Raw genomic sequence first — 10,479 nt, 5'->3', positions numbered from 1 at the left:
AGGGTATGGTTTGTTTAGCCGTTTTGACCATTCTTGTCTGAAATAGTCTTGAATTGGGTACGTTTTCTAGACGAAGCTACTTCTTCATCATTAGGCGACAAGACGTGGTTAGGTCCGAAATATCTTCAGTACAAAAAAGTCATGACTTATTGAAAATAAATCCAACGCGCGGAAATGATAATATATTGATAATGAACCTGGACATCGCACAATGAGTTTGAAATTTGTATGGAACCTTCAAAAAGCAACTTGTACCCTTAACGTGAAGTAGGTTGGAGAACTTGTCCCATCTGTTAGAAAGCGGACACCTGCGAAATTGACTACACAAGGTGATTCATAAATGGACATAAATATCGGTAGAAAAGTACTTTAAGAAACTTGGGCCAAGTTCCTCTCATCCTAGAGGCCACTGAAAGCTTTTATCCCGGTCGGAGACTAGTACGAGCAATTGTAGTATTGTGTTTACTCACGATAAAGGTCCTTCGGTAATTTGGCTAAATCTACGTTTTCAGTATTCACAACTGATGATGGATTTAAATTTGACTGAAAGCTTACTGGCCGCAAAGAACATGGCGTTAAAGTGCGCCCACGATCCATGAAGCCGCTGAAACAATATGGCGCCTAGTAAACGTGGTGATCGAGGTTTTGTGCTATTAATTAAAAGTGTGTGAAACCGATTTTCTTGTAGTATTTAGACATTATTTTAGTGGGAAAAGAAAGGTGAGTCGTGTTCTTGCTACAAGCTAAGAACGATTTCGTCATATAAAGATTCAAATACAGAAGTTGTCTACTGTTTATCCTAGGTTATCAGACAAAACGTGATTCGCCAGCACTCAAGTTTTCGTCGCATTGGCGACCAGTGAGTCTCAACTTCAAGCCCTGAAATGCTGTATTACTACAAAGCAATCCCTGCGAATTCCTATATTTTCATTTATTCCAAGGTTACAGTTCGTAAAATACACTACTGTTTTGTTCCTGCATTTAGTATATTAGTCATCATATTAACGTTAGGTAGGCACGTATGCTGTATTTATGACGGCGCATTGTGCAACCTGTTTTATAGTGTGGAATTGTAAGCCCGAAACTTTGTTCAGTTTTGTATCCTACCAGAAACTCATAAGTGTTGAAACGTGTAACGGCCCCTTGTGTGCTGGGAAACAAGCTTCTGAAGTTTTGCTACGTACCACATTTGGAACAACAAGAGCGAGGGGTTTCCAAATATGGTAATTAGCATCGAAGCATTCAACCAATCAGTTCGCACTGAATAGTCGGAAGCGGTGAATGCGTGTTACACGTTTCAACCCTTATGGGTTTCTGATACTACTTAATAAAAGCGTATAAACATTGCCTTTAAGATTGGTCTGACCTAGGGAAATGATTGTAAGACAGGTCTGAAATAGGGTATTGATTTAATTGTGAGGTCAGAAATAGGGTAAGTAGGGTAAGAGTTTTAGGAAGCCTGCCACGCACCCCCAACCAACGTTTCTGGAAGTATCCCCCCTGGGGTTAATTGCATGAAAACAATGGATATCAAGTTCACTGAAACATGATACCATCCCAAGAGAAAATAAATTGTATTATTATACATTGTAGTCACCATCTGTCTTCTCATTGGCTAAAAGCCTACAGTTAATTCTGATCATTGGGGAACAGTCAACTACTATGATAAGAGTAGTAGTAATTGATCCAGTTTCCACCTCTTCTACAACTTCAGCAACATCTGCTGGGCAGTCGGCACCCTGTTGCTGGACCCTCTTCTGTCTATGTGGGGTCATTCTATTCTACCCGTGCAGCAACTAGAGCTGCATCTAGCACCGTACCCCGTGCAGCGCCTTCCGCAGCCCCCCAGAAGGGAAAAGGGAAAGGAAAAGGTGGAAACGGGGGAAGGGGGAAAGGTCCTGCAGCTCGTGTCCCTGCAGCCCGGGCAGGTGCAAGTGCTGACGCGCCTTACCTCAGTTATGATGATCCTGATATAGGTAATCCCCCTCAATTTTCCCATCTTCAGTTCACTCCTGCTCGAGAACCCGGTATTCACCTTGAGGGACCGCTCCTCAGGAATGGCATGGTAAAACCTCTAGATTTTGTCCGGCTATTCTCTACTAGGGAAATGGTCGAGAGTATTGTTTTGCATACAAACACCAATGCCATCTGATGAGATCCATAGGCTCATAGCTCTATTGATTTATTTTGGGCTAGTAAAAGTAGTGGGGGACGTGTATAAATATTGGAGCACGGCTGCTCTGTTCCACGGACTATGGGCTCGATCAATCATGCCCAGGTTGCGGTTCTTAGCCCTTATGGCTTTTCTGCTCATTGTGGACCCCCTAAACGAGCCTTCTGGTAACAAGTTACATAAGGTAGAAGCTTTTGTTCAGTATTTTTAAACAAGATGCAAGGTCTTGCACCAGCCGAGGCAACAAGTCGCCATTGATGAGCGTATGGTGAAGTCCCGACACAGGTCGGGCATCCGACAGTATATCAAGGATAAGCCCACAAAGTGGGGCATAAAGTTATGGGTATTAGCCGATAGCTCCAATGCCTATGTTCAGGATTTCAACATCCACATAGGTAAGCGGGCAGGGCGGGATGTTAGTAAGCATGGCCTTGGTTATGATGTTGTTATGACGCTAATGCAAAACTATCTTGACCAGGGGTACCATTTGTTTATTGATAACTTCTATACGACTGTGACCCTTGCCAAGGACTTGTTTCAACGTGGAACCCTTGTTACTGGTACTATTTTAGATAGCAGAAGGGACCTCCCTGCAAGTCTGAAGAATGGCAAGGTATGGGGAAAAGGTAAGCCTAAGGGAAGTATGCGTTGGCAGAGGGATGCAGCTGTGTTGGCATTGCAATGGGTCGACAACAAGGTTGTATCAATGATTATTACCTCCGGCGATGCAAATGAGACCACACAGGTGAGCCGGAAGAGAAAGGCCGGTGGTACCTGGAGTGCCACTGATGTTCGGCAGCCAGAGGCTTTCCACATGTACAATCAGTACATGAATGCTGTGGATCGATCAGATCAGATCCTGGCCACCCACAATGTACAGTGGAAGTGCATGAGGTGGTGGAAAACCTTATTTTTCCATCTCAGTGATATTGCTGTAGTAAATAGTTTCATCCTTTTCAAGGAACAACAACGCAAGTTCCCTGATAATGAAGCTCTTAGGCGACCTGCCAAATACTCATTGGCGTCGTACAGGGAAGAGCTTATTCGTAACATCTGTGATCTCCCTGATAAGAGGTCCACCCCCCTCTAATGAAACTGTAAGGAAAGTTAATTTAGGTGCTTTTGATCTAGCTCACTGTCCAATGTTTACGAACGTGAGAAGGCAGTGTGTGGTGTGCTTGAGGGAGGGAAGAGGTCGCCTTTTGGTGTTTTCTTCCTGCAGTGCACGTCAGTGTCAGGGGTTACACATGCTCGTCACAAATGAACGAAACTGTTATCAAGTGTTTCACTCCAGGCAGTTTCAAAGAGAGTTTGGTAAGTAAATGAACCCCAGGGTAGCTTAGAACTGTATTTAATATTAGTAATGTTGTGTTATTGGAAAAAAAAAGGAACAAAAAAATTATAGTAGCATTGTTATTTGTTTGTGTGTGCTTATCTTACATATTGTTTGTTGCTATCACATACTAATGCCTTTTTCTTTTCAGTGTGGCGTCTATCATCTCTTGAGAGGTAATGTCATCTCTTAAGAGATGATAGGGGTGAGTGGTGGGTACCTTACCCCCCTTTTTTTATAGGTATTTTCTCAAGGCAAATGATGTGCAACAACAAAGGATTGCCGGAGGACCAGTGTTCCACGTAAGTGTGATATGTTCTGTGTTTGTTGCAATCCATTCAAAATTGCTGTACATGTCATTACTAGAACAGGGAACATTTAGAACATTTTTCCCCGCTTATTTCAAATCGCCTGGTCTTTATCTGTGCCATCATTTGAGTTCTGAATTTATAATTTTTGCTACTATATGCAGTTTTGAAGGCCTGATTCTTGGTGATTCTTGGTTGAAATGTGTATTTTTGGGGAACCTATTCAGATATCTTTCATGGGAGGTAATGCTTTCCACCATTATCCATAACGAATTCGTGGCCAAGCAAAAAAGAAGTTATACTCTCAGTATCAGATTTCACTCTTTTACCGTATGATTACCGAAAAAAATCTTTAAAAAAATCATTTTTCATTCTTTTTCAGCCAAATTTTCAGGATATCTTCCCCATATGATAGGGAACATTTTCCTTTGTTGCAGCATGCGTTAACCTCACATCATCAAGGCCCTCTGCTTTACTGAAGCTTTTTATTGTATAATAATGTATGCAAATTACATACATAAATTAATGTATTAGCAAAAGTAGGAAAAACCTATAGGCTACAAAATTTCTCTTGGTTGTAGCCTTTTCCTTTTTCTATCATTTGAGATATAATTTGCCTTGCTTGTGCAATTACCTGAAGAGAAATAATTAAAAATATGAAGAGTATCAGATTTCACTCATTTTTGGTATGTTTACAAAGAAAAAAAAGTAAAAAAAATTGATTTTTCATTCTTTTTCAGCGAAATGTTCAGGATATCTTCCCCATATGATAGGGAATATTTTTCTTTTGGTATGTCATGTGTTAGCCTCATTCCATCAAAGTACTCTGCCTGAAGCTATTTATTTTATGACAATGTATGCAAATTCATGAATAAATTCATGTATTAGCAAAAGTAGGATCAACTTGTAGGCTTCAACATTTTTCTTGGTTGTAGCTTTATGCTTTCTCTTTCATTTGAGATATAATTTGCCTTGCTTGTGTAATTACCTGAAGAGAAATAATTAAATATATAAAGTTTGTCATTTTTGGCTAATTTTACTGACTAGGGAAAAAAGTTCTCTTCCCCCTAGTTGCCCCTGAAATTGATACACTCATGAATCATTCGGAAAAGTTCGCTAATTCATCGGAGATTCATCGGACCGCTACGAAATTACGTTAGTAACGAGATATTGCAATTAGCCAATCACGGGCTGAGTTCCACACAGCAATGAAGCAATCTCGCGATGCCATCTCACTGGAGGGTGTAAACTGCAGGTTAGAGTGCAGGTCGTTGTTTTACTATAACTGAAACAACCCAAACCTTTGCAAAAATGCTAACCGTAGGTAGGCTTAAACAATATTTTTTGGACTGTTTCACCATAGCTGAAACAACCCATAACTTTACTAATGCTAACATTAGGCCCAAAAAATATTGTTTAAGCCTACCTACGGTCAGCATTTTTGCAAAGGCTTGGGTTGTTTCAGTTGTAGTAAAACAATGACCTGCATCCTGTACTAAAGACCTTCTGGTCATCTCACAGTATAAATTCGCATTGTTATAATCAATTCGTAGCCTGCGAGCAGGCTCACTTGATAGGCAAGGGCGGCGGAGCCGCAACCGAGAGCCGGCGAAGCCGGCGAGAAGAATGGGGCGAGATTGGGCCCCATTCTTCCTGCTGGCTTCGCCGGCTCGCGATTGCGGCTCCACCGCCCTTGCCTATCAAGTGAGCCCCCTCGCAGGCTAATCAATTCGTGACTATTTAAACCTTTTTAATATGACAAGGGTGTCGTAGGTCCTCCAAAATGACACTGCGCTTATATAATTCAGGGGAGAAAATGAAAATCTATCCTCAAGTAATAACGTTCTTCATAAAACCTCAAATTTGGCAATTTCACGTGCAGGGCGAGCAAAGCTATCGTTTTTTTCCTCTAAATTTACAAAATTGTGACGTTCTCCTTGCCGTCGCTTAAGTTCCCTAATTATCTCATTGTTAACGTCTGTGGGTGTAATTGGATCGAAGAAAGAGCGACTTTCCTTGGATATATAGGCACGAAAATTGCGTTTTGATTGCGGTAGTATTGACGCGTAACGTAAACAATATTTCTTAAAACATAACTTTTTGCTTATTCTTGATAGCGCTGAAATAGAGCTTATATTTTTCGTTTTCTCCTGAGTAAAAATTTATTTTTTAGACTTATAGACCTTCAGTATACCGGCGGTAATCCACGTTTTTAAGAGCTGTTTAGCTCTGCGTTTGAGTCAGTTTTGATAGGAGCATGTTTACATCATAATTTAGCTAATGGAAGGAAAAGAATGAAGTTGAAAACAGACCCTACAAAAACACAAGTTGAATTTCTTTGGTATTACAATCGAACGTCTTATGATTTCTTTGATGACACAACCTCCTTTTCCAATCAAGTGGCCTTTCAAGTCGCCTGGAACCGCAAAGTGCTCTGGCTCTATTGGTGTCTTAGCTTGGTTTTTGAGGCAGCCATAAGCTGACCTGCGACAGGATAAGAAAATAGAAATAATTTTCTCCCCCAAATATCCTCTGTTTGGTTCATTCGTAAAGTGAAGCCTTGTAAAACAAAGACTGGCGAGAGCAGTGGGAAGGACTGTAAAAGCTCAAAAGTTAAAAATCGAGTGCCGAATAGCTTTCTCGATCGGTGAATTAACTTAGATATAAGTTTCTAATAACGCGGACGTCTGACGGGCTTAGGGCGTGTCGATTGCATTAAAAAACACTGATCGCCTTCTGTTCATCGAAGTTATCCTCGTTGGGTTAATATAGGGAGTTTAAGCAAAGACCTCGGTAACGTCAACGAAAACCGCGTCGCTTCAAACTACAACTTAGCGTTGCCGTTCGCATTTTTATGATCAATCCACCTTGCTCACGTTGTAGAATGCGGGCGAACTCTCCCATAAATGGATAAGTGTAAACTGCTTTAAAGTAAAGACAAGAAATGAACGACTCTGATAGTTGTATGTTCACGTTATCATCAAAACATTAAATTTGGTCAATTCACGTCGTTCTTTCGTTGAATGCAACAACGAAATGCACTGAAATATGTAATGCACTATTTTTTGTCTCTTTTAACCAATAACGGCCGTGTTTCCACGAGCGGTTCTTCAGGTCGCTTAGCGAGAGACAACCGAAAGTTCCGTGAAAACATTTCCTTTCCCAACTCGCTTAATGTTAAGCGAGTCGACAAATTTCAATAGAATTCTCATTAAAATTAAGCCACCAAACCAGGTACCTTATAGCGAGTTGGCAATTAGTTTCGACCAATGAGGAGTCGCTTGAGGTTATTCAGATCGGAAATACAACAGGCGTGCTATTTTTTATTATTTTTATTATTGTATTGGCACGCGCTCTCTCCTCATTTAATCTTACCCGTGAAAAAAACGTATCATAATAAGTCGTTTAACGAAGTCTTCAAACAAACCACTTTCAGGAATGTTAGGCGAGGCAACGGCTGTCGTGAAAACACGGCCAACGTCGTTGTTTTGTGGAGAACAAAAACGAATGCTCTGACGGAGATGCGTGCCGCAAGTGCAGCATGATTAATTTTTTCTCTTTTAGACAAGAATAATATTTTTGTTTTGCAGTGTTAACGTTGTCGTAGCCCTCTTCGTTGCTTAAATTGTAAATTGGCTGACTGTCTCCAAATGCGATCCTATGGGTTGAGTTTCAGTCGATCTCATCCGGACTAAAGATTTTTGCGTTAAAAAAAATGGATAAACAGTTCAATGATGCATTATACAGTCCAAGAGCAAATAACTTGTATTGCTTTTATGTAAAGAACCTCCAAAACGTATTGCATTATGGGATGGAGGTAAAGAGGGAATTACCTCTCTGAATTGGCTCACACGATGTCTAAACAAGTTTTCAAACGGTTATGAGAACCTCAATCAACAGACCTCCAGATTTAGTTCAATTTTTGCATTCTAAGGAAATATATGTGTTGGTATGAATTCATACCCTATGAGTTCACCCCTGCTCGCACTAGCACGAGATTTTGTGCTCATATCACACATCCATCGATACATATATGGCCGTGCATACGGTGAGAGCTGCTGAAATTTTAACTGACCAATCAGAATTCAGCGAGCGCGAAAAACTGTGCTATCCCACGTCACGTCAATTTTTTGCAATTAAAGGGCCAGAAAACCATTTAAAAGCTTAAGGTTTTGTGGCAACTTTTTTGTCAACAAACGTTGGTGCCAAAACTGGGTTGCCAGCGAGCAGCGATTTGCACATTAGCTGTTGTGCTTAGGCTGTTCACTATGATATTTTCGAATCAAGTGTAAGAAGACGTCAAAACTGTGTTGATAATGTATTCATTTGTGTTAACTTCGCGAAAGAAGACTTTGGTGGCATCCTTTAGACAGGGTAAATCGACAACAACGTCGTTTGTGCACAGAAATTCACCGTTTCCCAATGAAAGGGAAATGATTGGTAGGATAGCACAGTTTTGACTGCCGGGCGCACTGCGGGCTCCGTATGCAAGGCCATCGATACATATAGATGCATAAGTTCACTTAAGGCGCTGATTTCAAAGTAATGACAAATATGCTACTTTCTCCGAGAAACCAACAAGCCCTTTGACTTCCATGATCTAAAAGTTCATTTCCCTAACTACTTCCATAGATTTCTTCATTGGCTGGTCATGAGAACTTGGTATTACATCAGGATCATACCCTTAATTAAGCTGATAACAATCATTCTTCATTCTCAATACTTTTCTACCTGACAGTGTATTGAACTTGAGAGGTGAATTTACATGCTTATCAGTCCTGGGAGCTAAAGGGTTGAAAAAATAGACAACAACATAAAATAGCAGTATGTACAATCATAGGATAAAACAAACTTGAAATTAAGAAAGTGCTCTCAGATATTGTTCGTAAAATGTGAAATACCAGACGCATAACTTGTAAACATGTAAACAAGTAAGATCATCTTTAGCTCTCGAGCTCAGCCAACCTCTAGTAGTGCTTAGATAAACTCGTACTGGGATGATACAGTGTCATGAAAACACTCCACTATAATTTTAAATGATGATTTTACAAGTAAAAAGGTTAAGAAATGATCTTTAGCCGTTCCAAGAGACCGCGAGTTAATTTATTGATATCATGATATTGCATACAATAACACGCATTTACTACAAAATAAAATGTGAAATAATTAAGTTACTACCACTTGGATAGGCGGATCCATACCAGAGAAGTAAGAATACCATAAGTTATCCAAAGTATAAACGAGGTTTACATCAGTTTGTAACCTTAGAAAGGAAGTATCTTTGGAGAAGCCGAACGGTACGAACTGGTTTAGTTTTGTGCCCTCGAATGCGTACTAGAGCAGATCATAGGATAAGGCGATAAATAAGGCGTTAAGGAAGTCTCAAGTTGACTTGAGGTTCTGTCGAACTTACGGCCTACTAAGGATTCCAGTATGGATTCGCCTTCTGTGCCTTTAAAGGTGATTGCATGACGCAAATATTATTGTCTAGAGCGTGAACTTTGGAAGGCGCTGGCCCCTGAAATAAACTATACTGAACATCTTCGATATGCCTTCACGGTTAAGTAGATTGCCATTGCGATAAACAGTTTTGGCATGTAGAGGACGCGAACATAAACACAAACATTGTACTGTCGAACTCAGAACTGACTATCCGGGGAAATGCTCCGACTTGTGAGCTTACCGTCCTCCTTCGTCCTGTCGTCTCCGTCGAGCCTCGTCGACTCATGATGGCTTTGGATGCGTTAAAACCGATCCCACTTTATCGAAAATAACGTCTTCCTTTGAATTCATAGCGTGATGGCACAAAATTTGGCTGCAAAACTTTGTCAACTGCCGATGAAACCAGAAAATTATGTACTTCCGGGTTTAATGTTAATTAACTCGTTTCCATTCCACTCTGGCCTACGTTGCCAGCCTCCCATGCCCCAGGCAGCGTTCTTAAGTCGATGACACACGGTTCAACATCCTGACACATTTGTTGCTCAACAAAAGTTGAACCATGTTGCACAGACATGTTGAACGGAATAGAGCTGGTCTCTATTTTCGTTCAACATCGTTCAACAACGTTAAATGTGTTGAATGGCATATTTCAACATTAAATATGGCATGACACACTTTTCAACATTTGTTGAATAACAGCTGCAACATTTGTTGATCAACAAATGTTGAACCGTGTATCACCGATTTTAGGGCTTCATGACGAATTCCTCGCCCACTAACGTCTGCTGAAACGAAAAATCACTTCAGTTCAACGGCTGTTTGCCCTCTATTTAAAGAAACCAATCAGCATTGACTAATTGTGTTGCGCCTAGCCCATGATATGCTGCGAAAGAATGCCATACAAAACACGAAAATTCCCAAAACTGGAAAACGACCTCTGATTGGTCCGTAATTTTAGGGGCGTAGCGTGAGAGTTTGAAGATGTACGCACACGAAAAATGACGGTTTCGAGCGCGAAAGTAGCTCTAAAGTAGGGGGGTCTGGGGGCATGCTCCCCCAGAAAATTTTGATGTTTAGCGTCTCCGAAATGCCATTTCCGACTATTTTCGAAGGGACATTTCAATAAATAAATGCGAGGGAAAATGCAGTAGTTAGTTGTTTATTTTACGCATCTGACGAGTTTTTCTCTGCAGCAAGCTACAACACCAACGGGGGGTTTACAG

The 10,479-nt window shown here is 40.7% G+C and overlaps 1 long non-coding RNA gene and 1 pseudogene across 1 annotated transcript; one reads left to right on the top strand and one right to left on the bottom strand.

Moving 5' to 3' along the window:
* LOC137996227 (piggyBac transposable element-derived protein 3-like) overlaps positions 1–3,495 on the top strand; it is a 3,524-nt pseudogene extending 29 nt beyond the window's left edge.
* Positions 3,496–4,131: 636 nt separating this feature from the next.
* LOC137995362 (uncharacterized) lies at positions 4,132–9,671 on the bottom strand. Its single transcript, XR_011122267.1, has 3 exons — positions 9,498–9,671; positions 8,546–8,599; positions 4,132–4,802 (listed from the first exon to the last, which is right to left on the bottom strand). It is a non-coding gene; the product is annotated as an uncharacterized lncRNA (long non-coding RNA).
* Positions 9,672–10,479: the final 808 nt, after the last annotated feature.

Source organism: Montipora foliosa, chromosome 3, assembly GCF_036669935.1.
Source record: "Montipora foliosa isolate CH-2021 chromosome 3, ASM3666993v2, whole genome shotgun sequence".
In the NCBI taxonomy this organism is placed as follows: domain Eukaryota; kingdom Metazoa; phylum Cnidaria; class Anthozoa; order Scleractinia; family Acroporidae; genus Montipora; species Montipora foliosa.
Note: the sequence above shows the minus strand (reverse complement) of the source record. Positions and strands in the feature narration are given on the sequence as shown.